Below are 22,249 nucleotides of genomic sequence, written 5' to 3'. Positions count from 1 at the left end.
GTATCACTTTCTATTTGTTTAGTTTTTCACTTCTTTCATTCCTACTGTGTGTCTGTTTTTAGATTGAGAATATTTCATAATTTCATTTTATTATTATCATGCATTAATTTATTAACTATAGCTTTCTAGTTCTTAACTTGTTAACCTGGAGTTTACAATATGTATTTTAATTTACCTTAATATTTTTTAAATAATATTTTATAACTTCTTTAGGTTACTTACAATGGAATTCCAATTTTTTTTTCTATTTTGTTGTGCTATTGTTGTCATCAACATATAGCAAATTAATCAATATATTTAAAGTGCAATAAGACCAAATGGGGTTCTAAAATTATACAAAGTTGGTTCAATATTCAAAGATCTCTCATTTAATTCACCATCTCAATCCACTAAGGAAGAAAACCATACTGTCATTCCATTAGATACATAAGTTCAACTACATATAACAACCAATTATATTTAAAATTACAACAAAAGAATGAACATCAAATAAAAACCTTCAACTGCCATCTTAGTTACTGGTAAAAATATGATTTAACTTTCTCTAAGATTAGGAAAATCTGAATACATAATCCTTCTTAAATCTCTCTTTCAATGCTGTACTCCATGTTTTCTTATAATATCTTCAATTCTCTTGAAAACTGGATTTCACTTGATTTTGTCAAATTTTTCCCTCTCTGTCATGATTACATAACAACAAAAAAAATATCATTTTTTATTGGATTCCAAGTTTCATTTCCTCATAAGTAATCTCAGAACTTTCTCATCAAACTCTTCTCCCCAGACTTTTCTCCTCACAGGTTTTTCTCCTCAGGTGTTTCTGTTCAGAACTTTCTCTTTCGACATGCCTCACAGACATTTCCTTCACAGATTTTTCGCCTCAGAAATTTTTCATAAACATTTCTCCTCAAAGATTTCACATTCACACATTTTCTTCTCAGAGACATTTTTCCAGAGGCTATTTCCTCAGACATTTCTCCTCACAAAATTTCTCCTCAGAGGATTTTTTCCAGAGTCTTTTCCCTCAGACTTTTTTTTCCTTAACCTTTTTTTCTCCTTATACTTTATGTCTCACAGACTTTTCCTCATAGACTTAATGGTTTTTCTTCAGAGATTTTTTTTTTTTTCCTCACAGGATTATCCCATCATAGACTTTTCTTCTTATGTTTTCCCCTCATATTTTCCTTTCAGATTTTCTCACAATTTTTTCCTCACAGGCTTTTTTTTCTTAAAAAATCTTCTCCTCACAGACTTGTCTTCTCACATACTATTTTCCTCAGACTTTTTTCTTCATGAAACTGGAGCACGAGGTAGCCCCAACACATATCGTGGCTCCTGGTTAGGTGGCAACATGTCAGGAACTTGGTGTGGGCACAGTGGAGCCACACCTATCTCCACTGAGGCACCCCTCAGCAACTTGGCCTGACTTCACTGCACCCCCTTTTCTCCCCTCCTCCCAAGACAGAGGCCATGCTTGGCTGTGCTGGTCTACCCACTACCATTCCCCCAGCCTGTGTTACATTGGCTGGCTGTGCCATACTGTACTCTGGCCCTGCCGACGCCCAGGCAAACATGGAGTCTTAAATCCCTTCCAGAACGGGGGTGTCAGAGCAAGAGAAACAGTACAAGCTTGTGAAAATTTTAAAAGCCATGGCAACAGATTTACTCAAGCTCTTTTTCAGGATGAACTTGAGTTCCTGTCTTGTAATCTCCAAGTGGTTGCTTCTTAACACAGCTCCTGACTCTGATGCCTCCTCCCATCTTTGGCTGCTCATTGCATTGCCTCTGCAGCCCCCTCCTGCCATGACCTCCTACTACAGGAGGGTCTTGATTCATGGCTTCTGATAGGCTCCAGCCTTCATCCATCTGACAACACTACCTTTTACAAGCAGCAATTGACTTGGACACTATCTGGGGTATGACAGATGGCTGTTTGCCAACTTAGAAACCTTCTGTCTTTTTCTTATGACCGGCAGTTTCCACCCAACTATTCCTGTTGTTGTTAAAACTCTGTGTTTGAGTCCTGTCCTGCAATTATAAACTCATGGGTGAGGCTCCGTCTGTGGTGACACACCCTAAATTTGCACTGTTTAACGCAGTCTTTTCACCTTAGAGAAATTATCACAGACTCTTCTCACCAGTTTGTTTTGAAGGTTATTATCTACAAACAACTCTCCTCAGACTTTTCTCACAATTTTCTCCTCACAGTCTTTTCTGTGCACACACTTTTCCTTCACAGACTTTCCCTTTCACAGTCTTTCCCTCTCACAGACTCTTTTCTAATAGCAGACATTTTCCTCAAGGCCTTTCTCTCAGAAATGTATTCCTCACAGACTTTTCTCCTCAGATTTTTCTCCTTAGACTTTATACCTCACAAACTTTCCCCTCTTCAACATATTTCCTCACAGACTTATTTCCGCCACTCAGAGTTTTCTCCTCATGGACTTTTCTCCTCACAGACTTTTCCCCGCACAGACATTTTCCTCATGTACTTTAAGCTCAGACTATTAGGAGTGATTTCCAGATCAGTCTGATGGGAATACACACTGAGAGGTATGGCTGCCTACTACTCCTCGCACTACCACTTGGGATCTCACACTGGCCATGATGGCCCAGAAGGTGCTGGAATTGTTCTGGTGCAATCCAGGGAGATAGCCCCAGGTACACTTAAATCTCTTTCATCCTTTGTTCTTGGGCTCAAGGGCACCACTGACTCTGTCTCAGGAACATTGTGAATACCACTTACCCCTTGCCATTACTGATCTTCCTCTACTAGTAGACCCTCCAGATTGCAGATGCCAAACCCCGAGACTGCACTGGCAACACTGCAGCCAGTGCCAGACCAGGAATTGGGTGCTAAGCATGCTGTGACCACTAAATGCAGTGTGGTTAGTGGCCCCTGTGTCCTCCCACTGTGCTGGGTCAGCCTACACCACATGGGTGCACTGGGAAGATGCTGCAAATTTTATTTGCTAATTTAATTTTCAAATAGGGAAGTAAGAGTTACATTTAAAAATACATTAGAAGGAAAAGATACCCTCTGATATTAAAATGAGAATATTTTTACTTAAGATATATGAATAACATAATCATAAACTTGAGGGATATATCATTGGCCAGTTTCTTTTTCCTAATGCTAGCTTATGAAATGGAATAATGCAAATTACATAATAGTATGAGAATTGGAGTATAGAAAATTTTACAGCTGAAATCTTGCTCTAAGGGAAATTATTTTAATATGTACAATTATCTCTATTTAAAAGTTGTATCTTTTAAAGATTATAGGCTTTATACATTTTGAGAATCAGAATGTTATGACTTTTTATAAATGTAACTTGAGAATTTGTTTAGAAAATAAAGATGATTTCAGTTTTACATTTAAAAATATACATTTTGTCTATTTCTCCATTTCAGATTAAATATGATATTAGTTAACAGATATTGAGTGACCCAGCTGTACAACATTGCCACATTAAGTTCAGATTTCTAATTGTGCTAGTTATAAGTGCTGAAAATATATCCCTGAAAATAGAGTTAATTTTTTTCTATAACAGTGTTGTCTTAAAAAAAGAAAATAATTACATCAGTGTGGAATAGTTTAGAGAAACCCAACCATGAAATTAGTGGAGTAAAATGAACTCTCAAAAATTCTACCAATTCTCTGATTTTATGAGAAAAATAAGTTTTTGCCTTCCTAACTTCTCCACTTTAAATTGTATTCAAAGCAAAATGACAGATCTGAATATCACATAGGATGATAAAATATTCTTATCTTTAAGTGCCAACATTTTTTAATAACTTCAGTAATGAAGCTCCCTAGGGAATAGAAATTCTGCTCATTAAAGTTATAGAAGGCAATTTTTTTTATTCTGTAGTTTGCATAGTTAAGGTGCAGGAACTTCAGAGATTCACACAATGTTGAGAGTTTTAGGGTTACTCATCTCTAGTTTTAAATTTTGTAGGATGAGAATGACAAATGAAAGAAGAATTACTGAAGTCATCAACAGCAGAGTACTTTCCAAAGAGATGGAATTCTAAGCATTAGTAGGAAGAGACTGTAAAGTTGAAAGCAAGAAAATAACAGAGGTTTGAAAGGTAGAGAACTATGTCCAGGTTATGGCTGAAGCCATGGATCAGATGCTTTTTGGGTGAACAGAGGGTTTAAGTGAGAGAAATTTGGCAAGAGACAGAAGCATTTGCAGTCTCATAGAGAACAGAAAGTAGAAAAGGAGTTAATAAAGCCCAGAGGAAAACAGTTGAAAACAGAGGGAACAAGATAATACTACCAATCTAATAAAAGAAAGGTTGATAATCCACTTTTCAAATGACCATCATATCATAAATTTCAAATGCAGTCACACTGATATAATTATACGTCAGAAAAGTATTCTAGGACCTCCCTGGTGGCGCAGGCAGTTGAGCGCTGCACTGTGAAGCTGTCTGCAGCTTTTGCAGCGCTGGTTTGATCCCGGCCGGCCTGTGAGAATCCCTCATGGCGTGGCAGACCTCTCTTGTCTCGCCCGCTGCTCCCCTCAGCAGTGAGTTTCAGACAGTCTGCCTGTTCTGTTCCCCGCTCTGTCTTTGGTGAATCCTCTCACCCTCCTGCACTTCCGGCCTATAACCCGGTTCTTGTATAAATACATAAATCCTTAAAAAAAAGAAAAGTATTCTAAAATTGAATCCCAGGGATTTTGTTTCTTGCAAGATTCGCTGAACATCTCTCTGCAGTTGTTATAAACTATCACTACATATGTTCTATTTTTGCTCTCCTAAGGGAAAAAAAAAAAAAGGTTTTTATGATTTTTTTTTCTCTATGCAATTGCCAATTATTTGGGTTTTGAACTAGGTATTCTTTTAATATATTTAGTAGGCACATTAGCTATTTCAATTCCCTAGTATTGTGAAAGGTTTCATGTTCTCTTTTACCACTGACAACAGCACAGATGTTCTGCAGATCAAATGGATTTTTTACATTTAGGGTAAATAGACTGAATGTTTATGTCTGCTCAAAAGTCTTATGGTGAGCATGATCCCTTCCAGCGCCATCCATGTTGCTGCAAATTGCATGTGTTTATCTTTTTTGAATGCTGAGTAATATTCCATGGTGTATATGTACCACATCTTCTTGATCCAGTCACCTATTTTTGGGCATTTGGGTTGTTTCCAAAGCTTAGCTATTGTAAACAGTGCTGCTATAAACATAAGGGTGCAGGTGCTCTTTGGAATTGATGAAATAAGCCAGAAAGAAAAAGAAAAATACCGGATAGTCTCACTCATAGCAGGAATCTAGAAAACTTAAATAAGAGACCAGGAAAAAGAATAACTATAAGAAAGTAAAAATCAAAATCAACAAACAACTATGAACCAGAGACACTCTATGGGGGGTAGGGGGCGGGAATGGAGGGATTGGGGTCAAAATAAGGGGGTTGCAATTGTATGGGGAATATAAAAATAAAATTTAAATTAAAAAAACAAGTAAAAACAAAGTCATATGTTGAAACCTAGTCCCCAACACGATGATATTTGTAGGTGAGGCCTTTTGGGAGTGACTATGTAGTGAGTTAGGATTAGTTTTATAAAAGAAACTTAGGGGAGCTCTTGTGTGTCTTCTACATGTGAAGACACAGCTGTCTATAAATAAGAAAATGGACAGAAGACAGTACTAATGCAATAATTGTAATATACTTCTATTTTTATGTCATTTAAACATATATATATATATATATATATATATATATATATATATATATAATCTTTTGGACCTCTTAGCCCTTAAAGAAATTTTGAAGTTGGATTTCAAACTAGTTTTTACAAAGCATTTTAGAGTTCTGTTTCAGAAAAGTTGAGGTAGGTTTTATAAGCTATCTCAGCTTTTGTACCACTTTATCATACACACATTTAGTGAATTTTACTATTTAATGTCAATCAATAATTAGAATTGAGTGTATCCTAATATTGTGGGGAAAGGATATGTATACAAATACTTTGTATACATATTCAAATTTTGGAGATATGTACTTTAAATAAAATCTATTGTGTAACATCCTAAAGATATCTTACCCATATAAAAAACAGATTTAATTTTATTAAATATGACATTTTAAAATGTTCTCTTGCCAGTTTCTGACCTTCTGAAAAGAGAAATCTAGTTACTTATTCCCTTATGTTTATCAAAACCAGTCAATCATTTTGCCATTAACAAATACAAAAAATGTATTTTTATATCTTTCAAAATGCTCAGTCTCTTATAGTATGTGATAGGACAAAAAGCAAAACAAACTAATAAATGAAAGAAACCTAGAGGCTTTACCACTGCTTTTATTGTAGTAACAAAATTCATATTATAAAATCAATGGTAACACTCCTGGGCATGTACTAAGCTGAAATAACACCATTTCTTCTCCTTTAGGCCTCCCAGTGCCACTGAGTCTTGCTATCAAACTGCAGTTTATATCTTCTCACTCACAATACCTAGTCAGTAATTTAAATTCCATGAGGACCCTCTGGGCCATTTTGAAAACATGGATCTTTTTAAAGTCTATTATTATGTGACATGCAGCCATACTACATCAAATTATTAAATTGTTTGTATTCTTTTATCAGTCTGAATAAGCCATCAATTTGATGATATGCTCAAATATAAGTGTTAAATAAAAATGACAAATTGTGTGGATGACAACATAAATTCTCTACAAATTAAATACACTAGGTAATAGAGATATTCCTAACTTAATAGCAGATACAATCTTTCAGACAGCTATAGACTGCAAAACTCAGACAGATATCCTATTTCAAAGATATGTGTGAACATATGTAAGTAAATATATAAGGTATGTGTCTATATATAAGGTGTATATATGTGTTATATATATACATATACATATAAGGTGTATGATATTCCATGTTTTAATGGTCGATTTTTCCTAATGCACAGCCACATCCTCCAACCTTAACACTAACCACATATAAACCTTTCACATAAGTGAATTTTAATTCCTTTACTTATAGAAAATACATCTCATGTGAAATATCTGAATTGTAGGCTTAAGAATTTTTCTAATAGGACCTTTATTTTCTTCATCTTTGCTAATCTTTCAAACTTAACTTCCCTTCTGTTTCATCATTAATTATGTGACATTGCTCTTCTTTTAAGAATCTGGAGAAACTATTTCATCAAACATTTCTAACTTTCCTCCGTTACTAGCTCTTGACCTTTGAAAATCTGTTCTAGAATCCTTTTTTTGAGAAATGTGGTAGGAGTAGAAATCAACCGAATGTCATTCTTTTTTACACCACTATGTATACTCCTAAATATCTCAAAATAATAAATTACAAATGCTATCCACATTTCTCATAATTATTCCTCTTTATTACTTTTAGATGATGGTTTGAAATCCAATAAGTTAAAGGCTTAAAGCAAGGGATCATGCTTTAATTTTCAAATTCACTGACTTGTCCAAAGTTTTCATTATCTATATTATTTGTACATCATTATATCTTGATTTCTGTTGTTCACCTCCATGCTTACCTTCTTCTCTATGACATTTTCCTGGTTCTCCATCATACCATCTAGTACAATGTATGCTAGTCTCTAATACCAGGAGAAATTCTAGTTTTGCTAAGTCAAGTTTTGGATATAATCTCAGTGTCCAAAGACAGATGAGTGTATTATAAATATGTGGCATACATATACACACACACACACACTCACACACTGGAATACTACTCCACTATGAAAAAAAAAATGAATACTTGTCATTTATGACAACATGGATAGAACTAAAGGGGATTACACTAAGTGAAATAAATAAGAAAGAGAAAGACAAATGCTAAATTATCTTATTTATGTGGAATACAGAAATATACAGAAACAAAGACACAGTCAAACCAATCCAAAAGAAATCCTACAAATCTGACTGTAGAATTGAAGTTAACAGAAAAGAAGGTAGAGGGAGGAGAGCAAATGGCGACCAGTGATCAATGATGGAGGATTACAGATGCCTGACTGATAAGGCTAGTATGGTAATGTACACCTGACATGGTGATATTTATGCCCCTACATTATGTACAGACTTGTAAACAAACATCTCAGTAAAAATAACACAATTTAATAAGAATGATAAAGAATGGAAAATGACTTTGTGCATGACTTTAAAATTATGTGCATTACCTTGTACCTTGAAAGAGTTCTTTTAGCAATCATTGCTGTAGGTTTTTTTTTTTTTTTTTTTTTTTTGGTCATGGGAGAATGAAAGAGCTGACAGATGCACAAGTGAAGGTTTCTAATGGTATTTGGTTCAGAAATATAACATATCTATTATAATTAGTTACTTCCATGTATCACCTTCATTTTTTAGTATTAAAATATCATCATCAAAACCAGTAATAAAAGTTAGTAGCATTACCAAATAAATTCAATTGCTGTATTAAAATAAAATATTAGAGATATTTTTGATTTTCAATTAATTAAACCCAATGCAATACAGACTAGACATTCTATTACAAAATACCATATAGTTCAGCAAATGTACAAACTACCTCAAAGCCCTTGAAAAGTACAATCAAGGCACCATTTGGATAATAACTTAAGATGGGACTGTTCATCACATCTATTTTATATGTATCCAATCATCACAATAATAATTGCATAATTTTGTGTGCATAATCCAAATAGAAGTTCATGATATGGTAATAGTGATTTCAATTTTTGATATTTAATCAGATGTTTATGGGAATATAGTCATTTATTACCTTTATTGTTTACATAGACATGTAATTTCTCCTCATTTTTATATATTCCCTGATCTACAGTTAAGCATCTTTAATAGTCACTGCTAAAACTCCCTTCCATTGCATGGATTACACTACATACTTTAGGCACAAAGCAAGCGAAAATAATGGAGCTTTCAAATAGTTATGCTCCTTGTCTTCAGTGAATGTACAATAATTGCATTAAGAGAGAGAAGCAAATGATGTGCTTTTACCAACAGGAAATGGTTATCATTGTCCAACAAGAATAAAATAAACTATGTAGATAAATATTCTGCCATGATACAGCATGAATCATGCACAACTAACACATTTATCCTAAGTGTATTTAAAAATGGATAATGGATTCCTTCTTTGAGTGAAGAGCTGAAACAGTTTAAACTACATTGCTCTATTACTGTAAGAGAAACAAAATTAAGAATCATTTACCAACAACACAAATACACAAATTGTTCTTAACTTATTTGAGATGTATGTAAAGGCATATAGCTATAGATGCCTTGATCATAAATAAATCTAAGGAAAATAGTCACACAGATACAACATACATTAATTGAGCAGTGTTAACATATGCACAAATACTATGGACACACATTTACATGTGCAAGCATAAAAAGTAATCATAGGAGTAATGCTTATGTATAGAAATATGTTCACATGCATATTTTCTGTAAGGGATTAGCTATTTTAATATTTATATATTGTTTTTAATTTTGATTACCATCCCATCAATAAAGATTAGCAAAATTTTGCAAATAGCCAACCCACAATTTAGGTAGCCTAAGTAAACTACCAAACCTGACCAACTAATAAATGACAAATCACAGAATCAGCTCAAGTTTGTCTATTATTCAAACAATGTTTAAGCACAGTTGTGTGAATGTAGAAGTAATAATATAGCCTGGGAACATGGGCAAGTTTATACTGTCATATAAAGAAAGTCTTGGAAAATTTGTTATGGTAGAGTACAAAATTAGTATGTAGATGATGGTTCTTACTATATGTATATGTTATGGTTGTTATATATATACATATATATGCATATTGTCAAATAAAAATGTGTATTTTTGAAGTACCTTTTCATTCATAAAGGTAGTTTCCCCCTATTAAAATTTCTTAAAACAGTATTTTACATATGAGGCACAGGCTCAAAAATATTTTCACATAAAGTCACATATTCACTTATACTTTTATGTAGTTTTCACTTCTACTCTTTATAAAGAATTCTAAATAACAATGATATATTATTTTTTCCTGTAATAGACATTTTTTTAAAAGATTTATTTATTTAATTATTTATCCAAGCACTGGGTACAGTCAGAAGCGCGGGAGGGTGAGAGAATTCACCAGAGCCACAGGGGAGAGCAGAGCAGGCAGAAAGACCGAAGTACACTGCTGAGGGGAGCAGCAGGCGGCAGGAGAGGTCTGCTCACCATGTGGGACCCTCGCCTGGTGGCTGGGGATCAAACCAGCGCTGCAGAGGCTGCAGGCATCTTCGCAACCCAGCCCAGCACTCAACCACTGCGCCACGGGGGAGGCCCAATAGACATTTATTATATTATAATTTTGTCAAAAAAGGACACTGCACTAAACGATGTAGAAAAGTGATCAAGTTAGCAAGTTAGCTTTGTTCAACAGATATTTGCTCCTCTTCTCCAGGCTCAGAAATTTCTACACGTCAGTTTTATGGCCTTGACCAAAATTAAAGTCCCTGTTTTCATGGGACTCACATTTGGGAAAGAGAGATGTTCAGTGGATTAAAAAACAGTAGACAAAATAATGTTTCATTTACTTATAAGTGTTGAAAAATAAATCATGGCAAGTAGGAATGATGACAATGGCAGTTTCTAGTTTACATATGGTGTTCAGAAAAAAATATGTTATAAAAAGTGATATTTGAGTTGAATCTGCTATGATAAAGAAGAATAAATATGAGGTTAATAGACATATAAGGGTACTAAGCAAGAAATGGAAACAATGAATTTTCTATTGCTAAACTTTTCCTCAATTTTTCATGGTTAAATGGCACATAAAGTTTCAAATATTCATATATTTCTTGAATTTTAAAACATGACCTAATAATGATAAGATCAAGTGAACTATATTTCTTTACAATCTAGCCACAAGAAAGATCTTTGTCAATTAAATTAAAAAAACACAAATTTTGGAGATATTGTATAATGCAAAGTGATTTCCCAAAATAATTATTATATTTAAATAAAAATAATGACATTTCCAGGATATCCCCCACTTTAATATTATGTACTCTCTGTTTAAAGATATAAAAAAAAAACTTGAAAAGGCTTAAATCTTTTATTAATATGTCTTTGGGATTTGTACATTATAATTTGTAATGTAGTCTATGATTTATCATTCCATTGCTTCTAAAACCAGAAAAATGAGTAATGATTTGTAATGGCCAGGGAAATATTTCGATTTCTTTCCACTAGATAAACTAAATATAACAAGCAATCTAAATTTTTATGGCATAAAAATGGAGCTTGTCATGTAAATTTACTATGACCTTTTTTGCAAAAAAAAATCATAAATAAAAGAAAATAATACCTTTTTTACACATTTTGTCTAAATGTGCAAAAATTATCTGAAGCCATCTATTTCACGAAAGCATGATATTCAAAATGTATAATAGTTTTCCTCTGTCTAGAAAAGTAGAAGACATATATTCTGAACCTTAAATTGTTGTATACAGGTATTTGAAATTACTTTTTGGTTACTTTTTCAATTCCACTATTATCTTTCCAACACAAGAACAAAAATATAAGAAATTTAGTCAGTTAACATTATCCAATGGGGAAAGCTACAGTTTAATGGTTAATAGCATAGATTTTTGAGTCAGACCACACTGACATGGAACTCAGAGAATTTATTTAACCTCAGTTTACCTTAACATCCTTATTTGTAAAGGCAAATGGCATTGACTCCCTAGTAGGGCTTTCATGAAGTTTTTAATAAATAAAATTTTGCAAACATTTAAAAAATGATACAGGGCACAATGAGGAGTTGTCTCATAGACCATTTAAAGTTATGGATCCTGGAATCAAAAACACAGTGTACTTACTCTCTGCTGCCTAACCATTGACTTATGTAACCACTGTTAATCTAAGCACTCCAGTACTCAGTATCCACATGTACACAACTGGAATTTTAAATTCCCTCTATTTAAGAACATGACCATCAGCTGAGATATTCTATGGAGCACTCTCAGTACAGTTAATGATTCATCCTGCTTCATTCTTGTTAGTTACTATAACATCCGTAGTAGCTGCAGAACAAAGAGTAAAGGAATAGTAAATGCCTGATGTGGTCTAATGTTGGTGATGACAGTGATATTTCTAAAGTAAACAAGGTTCCCATACAGGAAATTTTACATCAAAAATTTTCTTTATATGCTTTCCAAGTAAGTAGTCTTATGAGAAGACAAATGTGTATTATTTTGTCTGCATAGAAACTCAAATTTTAGAAGATCTTTATATATATGAAATTGAAGGAAACAAAGTTTATCCAGTTAAATAAAATTGGTGCCAGTTTGAAAAAAAATCTAGTACATATGTATATGTATAATTTATGTATATATAATGTATCATAATATGAATGTATTTATGTATAAAACAATTTTGTATAGAATGCCAGCAAAGCTTGGAAATTACTCCAAATGTTATAGTTTATAAAAAGATAGAACAAACATTCTGTCTCCTTTTACCGTATAAATTGGGAACTGTAACGGAAGGTTTGAAATTCTTGCATCATACTGTGTCTGACCACATCTATTACAATTACACCGTTTTTTTTTTTTTTTTAGTTTCCTACTTTCAAGGACTGATCATTAATGTAAGTCAAGATTTTTAGAAATCAAGGATTCTTTGGACAAGAATAGGATAATACCAGGTAATTTCTTTTTTTTTTTTTTTTTAGTCACTGCTATATACCTACTATTCAGAAAGGTGTTATTAGGTAAATAGTGCATAGAGTCTATAAATATTTGCTAATATAATGTTACCCTGGTATTATTTACTCAATCAGTTTTATCCCACCATTTACCTCATTCTAACGTAGGTCTAAATTCAAGATCTTGTGTCCACTGCTAATGCGTTTGCCTTTTAGAGGATTTCTTGGATCATGAAATTTGAAGTTAAAGCCTATCTCCTCATTAGGATGTGTCAGAAAACTCCAAAGTTATCTCAGTCATTGGAAATACTTTTTCTACTCTCTGTGGTATATGATAAGCAACATAAAAAAAAATCAGGATGACCCCTACAAAAGTCTTACAAACTTACTAAAATTCTATCTAAAGTTTTGTGAGTTAGTTCTCATGCATAAGGTCAAGATCTATGGTTGTAATATCTGAAAATGTGTGAAGATTTGAATAAGCATAATTAGCAATGCTGTATCATCTAAGAAACTTAAACCATCTGTCTATTACCAAGTGCTTTGATGCACTGTCATCATACTAGATGGGAGTATGAGAAAAGGCAGGCTAAATTTTATAATATGATTCTTTATTGTACTTATTAGAATCATAATGTTCATATTTATTAACCGGATGGACTATATATTTAATAAGCAATTTCTGTTCAGATAGTAATGCACATAGCAAAATATTCTCAAGCAAATATATCAAATTAGTTCACTAACAGGCAGGTAATATAGCTGAATTACATTTGTGAATATTTTGAGTATATTAACACACATTTTTAATCTTGAGAAATAATGTACTTTCAAATATTTGTTACCATTTACATTTTATTCCCAATAATAATTAAATTAAAAATACTTTTATTTTCGTAAGTACCATCTGAAAGTCAGACTCTGTCTACATGATTAGAATACTTCAATGAACAAAAGAATGGCATTAGATTTGTGGAGCTTACATTACATTGGAAAATACAGACTTAGAATTCATAATTTTTAACTAAGTCACTAAGTGCTGTAGAAGGTAACATGTGCTGTGTTATTATTAGAAGGACAAGGAGAGCAGGATCAGAGAAAGAAGGCATATGGCTAAGAGTTGGTACACGGAAGTGATAAGTAATCGAATATTGAGTTTCGTTGAGAACTTAACTTTGTGCAAATGCTTGGAAGAGGTGAAATTGTTGGCCATGTGGATATCTAGAAGAACAGCCTTTTATGAAGGGAGAACAGTTGGTGCAAAGGCTATGAGTATTGAGAATATTTCACATGTTCCAGAAATTGGAAATAGGCTAGTAGACATAATATTGAGAGATTTGAATGGTGGCTATAGGAGGAAGTAGTGGATGAGATTGAAAAACTAATGAAGAATTCAGATTATGTAGGCACTTGATACCACAAAGGACTTTGGTTCTTACACAAAATGAATTGACAATCCAGGGTTTTGGGGTAACATTTAAATTGATTTCTCTGACTGTTGAATTGTCAATCAATAGCACATAGTTTGTGAAAGGTTTTAGCACAGTAAAGAAAGAGGGAGTCAGGCCAAGTTTCTGAAAGGCAAAGATTTTATTGTGCTCTCAGGCAAGGTTCACTGATCCCCATGGAGGCCAGAGAAGTCCCACCAGTGTAGGGGGATGAGGGTAGGATTTATAGGGCGGGGTCTGGCCTTGGTGGGAGGTGGAGAATGCAGAGTCAAAGGAAGTTGCTTTTCAAAGAAGATTTTTTCTCTCAGAACTGGTTGTTCTTTCATTGGTGCTAATCAGGCCCCATGCAAATAGGGTCAGGGGAGGGGCGGCTCCTGGCATGCAGGTGGCAGCAGTTTCAAGTTCCCCTTTTCTACCCCATCTCTGTCCCATCCTCGACCTTACAGGTTGTAAACATTCTTACACTTTTTCTTAGAATTATTTTCCCAGAAAGATCACAAGGAGCTTATTTCTCAAATATTTAGCGTTAAATCTTATTTTTTATTCTAACTCCTCAGAGTGATTGGTGGTGTTGGACATTTGGTAGGAATTCGTGAAGAAACAATAGCTGATCAAATACAAATCATTTATTCGACCAATGAATATTTTTGAACTTTTGTAAAGGCCTGATCCATAAATAGTGAAACAGAACATAAAAATTGTTAACTTCAATATAGCTGATATATCAAGATGATCATATGCCCAGTGAATGCATGCAACCTTTGTTTAAAATCTGGATATGTTAAAGGAAATTGTATTTACTGCTATTCCCATAACTTTCTAATTCCAGTGTTTATGAAACTACTACCCAAACCTACATACACTAAAAGTCACATCAATGACACTGCTCACGTTACACAATTCAATCACAGTGATAAGAACTCATAACATTATCATTCCCCTATGAAGTAGACTTGGGTTATTCAGTGCATTGAAAAACCACTGGTCCATGTTGATTTACTTTTTTGTCTTTTGAGTACCCCCTGTGCCTGAGTCCTTGAATCTGTGGAACAATCTTGTCTTTGAATTGTTCCAATGTTTTGCTTAAGAATCTGAGCATAAGTAGTTCCCTAAGATGTGGTTGCATATCTAGAAACTTTACCTCATAATTGAGAGAATAACTAAATAGTGAAGAATAAAGTATTTGTATGTATTAGAAAAACAATTTTAAAAGTTTCAGTCTCAACTGCAAAATTGAAATGCTAATGAACTACCTCACTGAATTATTGTGAAAAAATTTATTTTTTTTAAAGATTTATTTATTTATGCATACAAGAGCTGGGGCACAGGCCAGAGATGCATGGGATGAGAGGATTCACCAGAAACAGAGTGGGGAACGGGCAGACTGACTGAAATACACTGCTGAGGGGAGCAGTGGAAAGGAGCAGCAGAGACAGGAGAGGTCTGCCAGGACATGTGGGTTGCTCCCTGGCTGGTTGGGGCTCGAACTCATGCTGCCGAGGCTGTGGATTGCTTCATAGTGCAGTGTTCAACCCCTTGCACCACCAGGGAGACCCTGTGAGAATTTTTATTTTATTTTATTAAAGATATATTTTTTATTTATACAAGAACTGGGGTACAGGCCAGATGTGAGGGAGGGTGAGTGGGTTCACCAGAGACAAAAAAGGGAACAGAACAGGTAGACTGAGGAAATACACTGCTGAGGGGAGCAGCGGGTGAGACAGGAGAGGTCTGCTTGCCATGTGGGTTGCTCGGAGGCTAGCAGGGATCAAACCGGCACTGCAGAGGCTGCAGACAGCTTCACAGCACTGTGCTCAAGTACCTACACCACTAGGGAGGCCCACTGTGAGAATTTTTAAAGATAAAAATGTGGCAGCACTTTGGTTAACCTGAGCCCATCCCCCATTAATGTAAAATAATTATAGGTATAATTTCACCCCCAACTGAAATTTAAATTATAAAAATATTAAATGACCTATGTTTTATAAATTGAGTTACCTCCATGAACTAAATATATCAATACATCAATTATAGCAGCTTTCATGATATTCATAATAATGATTTACAGCCCAGTTCTTAGAAACTGGATCTACTTTAAAATGCCAATGTATAGGGCCTCCCCTGGTGGCATGGCCGTTGAGTGCTGGGTTGCGAGGCTCCCAGAAGCCAATGAGGGTCCCACAAAAATAAATAAATAAATAAATAAATAAAATGCCAACGTATATCTCAATAGCTTCCCAATCGATAAACATAAAACTTTAGCCTGTTTGCATAATTGTAATACATACGCAGATAATTCAATCTTAAAATGTATATTTTCAAGCAATGAACATAAGGTAGATTAAAAAAATGCAAAATGTAATATTGTTACATGGTAATTATACTATAAAATAATTTTATTTTCTAGGTTTCTGTATGATGGCAGAATTAGTATCAACCATTTAAACATCAGTATAAAGTATATCTGAAGGCAAAAACGCATATTTCAGTGAACTCTTCAAGTGGTTTTAGAAAAGACAAAAAAGAATTAATTATTAATTAATTCTTTCTAAAAGAACCTAATTTGGCAGTTTCAAATAGCAGATGGCTCATCAAGACTGACAGAAGCTTATTAAGATCTGAAAAAAAAAATGGCTTTCTCTATTGGTTTTACAATGCCAGAAAAGTTCAATACATAAGAGAAGGGTAGTTTGTTGAAAAGACAGGTGTATTATTATTGCTATGGAAAATGACTGTTTTCCTTTTTTATAAAAATATTGTGAAAGTCTAACATTTATCATAAAATAAATATAATTGCTACAAGGCATATGGCCTAACCCCAAATGTGAATCCAGGCTATTTCTTGATTTGCAACCTCCTTGGGATCGGCCCTTCTAGTGAAAATGAATTATTTGCCTTGGGCCCACCAAATATTTGTAAGAAACTTGTTATTTTCTATGGCTTTGGGAATTTTATTTTCTAGATCTTTGGGAATTTTGAAGAAATAGTTTCCAATATTTGGAGATACTGTTTGGTCTTAACCTCCAAATAACTGACTTAGAGATCATTCAATGTTTAATTCACCAAAATACTACCGGTGTAGTAAACTCTAGTATCTTGAATTACAATGAATATAAAACACTTCCATTACTTTTTCTTACTTTGAAAAAATGTAGTGGGAAAGATAGTTCTCATTACACTACTTAAAGAAACTAAGTGGAGGTCATATATCCAGGAACATACAAAATGCATTGGTAAAGAAAACAACCATGAGATACTTGAGCAGATGGTTATAGGCATTGAGGGACATACCCTATCTTCTTATTCCCTCATGTAGAAAACATGCCCCTTCACTTTGCCCCTCATATAGAAGACATACATAATCAACCGAGACCTTGGTTAACTGAGACAAGTGCCAAAGTGACAAAACTATAAATTTGGAATGCTAATGCATGGAGTCTCGTCAGTGTAAAAAACACTCTATAGCTGTTGTGGCCATGGTTCTGCAACAAGAATTATTTGAATAAGAATGCACTGACTTCTCAGTCAGAGATATGTGGTTAAGGATATAAGCATAGGAAACAGAGGTACTGCAATACGGCAGGAGAAGTTTTAAGAATTGCTGTGTGAGTAGACAATAAGATTTAGGAGGCTACACAGATAGTTTAAAATGTGTTCCTATAGGCAGATATACTGAATAATTAGAATATAGTACTATGGGATGCAAATGATGAATACACCAAGTCAGTGTATGAAAAAGATGGCCATAGAAAGCCAAATACTACATAAGGATGAATTTATTTAAGAGCACATCTTTAAGAATCAGCAAAGTCTATGATAACAATTTTGATTCCAAGATTTACCTACTTGAGAGACTGAAACTATCAGTGAAATTTCTAGAGGGTAATAGCCTAAATTACCGTCAGCTGAACTCTTATTTTTGTATCTATGAAACCAGACAAATTTAAGGGAGCATAATTCAATGAAGATATGAAAATGAATTTAGAAAATTTAATAAAACTTTTTTTATGGCTTTGCTTTTGTGATTTCTGCAAATGAAACCACAAGAAAGGGCTTAAAGCAAGTATTTTATTCATTGATTTCATATATCTGACCTCTAGCTAAGGTCTCTGATGAAAGAATGCACATGCAGATTCTGTGTATATGGAGGACAAAATACCAAATTATGAAATATTTGTTTCTTTTTCTTTATAGTCCTAGAGCAATAAATTAAATAAAGATTATACTGGGCAGACAAACCAATTGTTACATAAAATGAGTGGGTATTGGATTGAGCATGAAGATCCAACTTGTAAATCAGAAAAAAAAGGTATAAAGAAAGACTTCAAGAAATTTTAATTAAAGCTTACCAATTATGCAGTATTACCTGAAGGTGTTCGGATGATGTTATGGAAATACCTTGCCTATTGCATAACAATGTCTCACAAAAATTAAAAAGACAAAAACATTACCAAATCACCTATTAATCCTTTTTACGCATAGCATTATCTTTATTTTATTTTACCTACCTTATAATGAATTGACATTTAAAAGAAACAAAGGGAAAACCATGGAATAAATTCAACAGTTAGGGTCAAAACAAAGTAGCAGACTAAGGGATTATCCAGTAAATATGATTAGAGTAAATACAGAGGGATTTAATGCATCAGTATTTATGAACTGACAATTTTCCGAAGAGATATCAATGTAGAAAATCTAGGTAGTTATATAGAAAATTATACAAGGTTTAACAGACAGACTATAGCTTTCAGAAACCAGATGTGTAATTCCTATAGCAATAAATTAAGCTTAGAGAAATGTGTCTGAAGTAAACGATAAATACTTAGCATTTACTCAACTTAATGTTTGTTCTTATTCCTTATTTTCATTATTATGTTCATAGTATCCTAAGTGTTTTTGGATATTAGAGCAAACTATGTAGACAATCTGTCCTAAAACAACAATGACAAAAAACTCAGGGCAAATTTCCTGTGGTTGTTTGCTGCCCATTCCTCCCTGTTCAATGCATTTTCATTAACACCCTCCACACACTCCATAGGCAGCCATCTGTGTTCCTGTCTTCAAGAAGTTTTATCCTACAAGTCTTTCCTCATGACACGGTTGCCTATTACATAAATCAGAGAGACATTCAACCTCTTGGAATGGAATCAGAAACCCACAAAGCTGACTGCTGTCAAGACTCATAAGGAGAGCAATTAATAAATAAATTATTTAGGAATGGAGTGTTTCCATTCCAAAAAATCTTGCAAAATTGGAGTGCTATCCAAAGTGCATATCAAAGTAACCAAACTGAAAGTGTTTTTTTCATCTCCAGGTTCACCCATTTGACAGTCATTATATTTTCTGCTTCATCTCTGCTTCTATCAGCTCTGTTAGTGTCAGAACACATCATTCATTCATTCAATCAGTGAAGATTCATACAGTGCCAACTTCCTTGTGTGTGATGAACAAGACAAATCCCTGCCATCATGGAGCACAAGATCTAGATTTTAAAATTCATTTTCATATTGGAAACCACAAATGTAGCAGTATTTCTAAAATTGAAAAGAAAATATATAATAATATTAGTGAAATAAAATCTTAGAAATGAAAAAAAAAACTCTGAAAATTCTATTAGCAGAATTAAAAGGTGATATAGTCAAATAGCAACTAAAGCAAAGTTTAATAAAGATCTTGGGACAGTGATATCATCAAAATGGTAGCATAAGTCATTCTCAAATTTAGTTCCCCTTACAAGAAGACCAACTAGCAAATATCCATAGACAAGACATCACAGTGAAAATGCCAGCACCACGGAGTAAAACTAAAGCACTGTCTTAGGCAATAGAAAATTAGTAAGACCACATTAGAAGGCTAGGGAGAGATGTTTCTCTTTGACCATAGCATTTCCCCCCAGGACAGAACTGCACTGCACCTAGAGTGTACCCCTATCCCTATAGTTTCTTCAAATGGAAAAGAAGAACTCCAGATGGACATGAAGCTTCCCTAGCATTGCAGAGTATTTCCTGGGAGGATCACTCTGGTCTTATCTTACAGACATCACTAGGGCAATATACAGAGCACAACTACTGCGGATAAAACAGACATGGAGAAATAGGGCAAGACTTACAGCAATCACTGCTTAGATTTTTGGTGGAGAGCCACCCCAGTTATAGCAGCAAGGAAGGAGACTCCAGTCAAAAAAACTCTACCCATTTTCAATACTGAGCTGTGGTCACATCAGGTCCAAAGCTCACTGATTGCTCTGCATGTCTTGGATCCAGTCACTGGGGATACCAGCTGCAGAGCATGTCTTACTCCTCATTTTGAAGCGGGGACAAATGTGCAGTCCTTCTCAGTGGTTCAGCATAACTCTTGTCCCTCCCAGGCAGTGTGTCCATAGATGCTCAGCAGCAACAGAAACATCTTATGGGCTGCCAGGGAGAGCAGGACATTCACATTTTTACCTGACAGCTCTGTATAGCTTCCAGTCTTGCTGGAAGTCACCCAGAAACTGCAGGAGTACACCACAGGGCCCACACAGGAAGGAGCCAAATATTGAATTTAGCTTACCTTTGGTAATTAGGAAGCCTGAATAGTGACCTGGAATAGCATCTGCACCTACCCTATGGCATCACCCATCTTGGAAGAGTCTACAACAGAAACCTACCTAACTCCCTCCCCAAATGTCCAAACACAGCCTATCACCCTGATCAGACTCAGAGATCCATCTAGTCCCCTGCCTGACGACTAACAACACTATATTCTCCTGTCTAGGAAGGAAGTCCACTCAGTGTGGCACAGCTCCAATCAGGAACCACAACTTGAGGCAGCACCCCAAATCTAGTAACGGCATGGCATTACTCACAGATGTGTCTTTTCATGGAATCTCCTTGCAAGAGAATATAGCCTAAGACCCAACTCCATCAGAAGTGATCGCAGAATCAAGCTAGTGGCTTGAGATACAATTTTATATGTATATAAATATATATATATAATTGGCAAACTGCTCTAATTCACACCTTTCCATTTTTCAATTCTTTAACAAAGTGTGCAGAAGAGCTACTGCTGATGGCAACTGTAACAGCCAAACAAGAAACAATTTATAAAGAAAAAAGATAACTTTTTATTTCTAAATTGTTAAGAATATGATGGAACTATACTACATTTAAAGAAGGAATCCACAAATTAATGTGTATGTTATAATGACTTATTTTAATAATGGCTTTGCATATTTAAATATATCAGTGTCAGAAGCATGGCAAACTCAGAAACATAAGCCAACAAATTGTATTTATAACAATACACTGTTGCAAGTTATTGGAATGTGGCCTCCTCAAAATATTTTATTTAATACATTTTTGGACTCTAGTTGAACATTGAACTTAAGCAAGATGAAACTGCAAAAAGTGACAGTGCAGAGAAGTAGGGGAGGTGACTCTAATACAACAATAACAAACAGTGATTCAGACCCTACCAGTCAAAAATAGTGGGATTTTAATCACAAGCTTTTGATTTTGGGTTGACATGTCATTGAGTGGTGCAGATATGGAGTAGATCTGCTAAGCCTGCCTTTTTCTGGGAAGGATTATTTTTTTCCTTCATTCCTCTACACAGGTTCATAATGCAAGTGTTGATTTCTGGTAATAGTTACTGCCCCATCATGCTTTTTAATGTCATATATATTGATGATTCTAACCCTCCCTCCTTTCCTTTGCAACTGTCACTCTCTTAAGATGTAGAGACAATTGATCACTTGTACTGGGAACTGTGGAAACAAAAGAAATTAAATGACCTTGTAAAGCATTTTGTTATGAACCATTCACTGCAATGTATTCATATTTTAGGCATGATTACAGCATATTCTAAATTTTAGGGGGAACCAAAGGGTGAGGATAATCCACTGCAATTAGGCTCCAACATGTATGCCTAATCTTTTTTTTTTTTCCCCCAGTGCATTGATAATCATTCTCTCATTTCACCTTCCTATGGGAGCAACCTCAGCAGTAAAGCTAGATGATAAATTGAAATGCATATATCCTTTTACACTCAAAATTATCACTCACTTTGGCTTCCTAAATCTCCTGTTTACATATTTACTTTGACTTCTCTCTGTAATCAGAGTACCTTGAAACTCAATCAGTTGA

This window comes from Talpa europaea (genome assembly GCF_964194135.1).
Source record: "Talpa europaea genome assembly, chromosome: 5".
In the NCBI taxonomy this organism is placed as follows: domain Eukaryota; kingdom Metazoa; phylum Chordata; class Mammalia; order Eulipotyphla; family Talpidae; genus Talpa; species Talpa europaea.
This window is presented reverse-complemented; position numbering follows the sequence as displayed.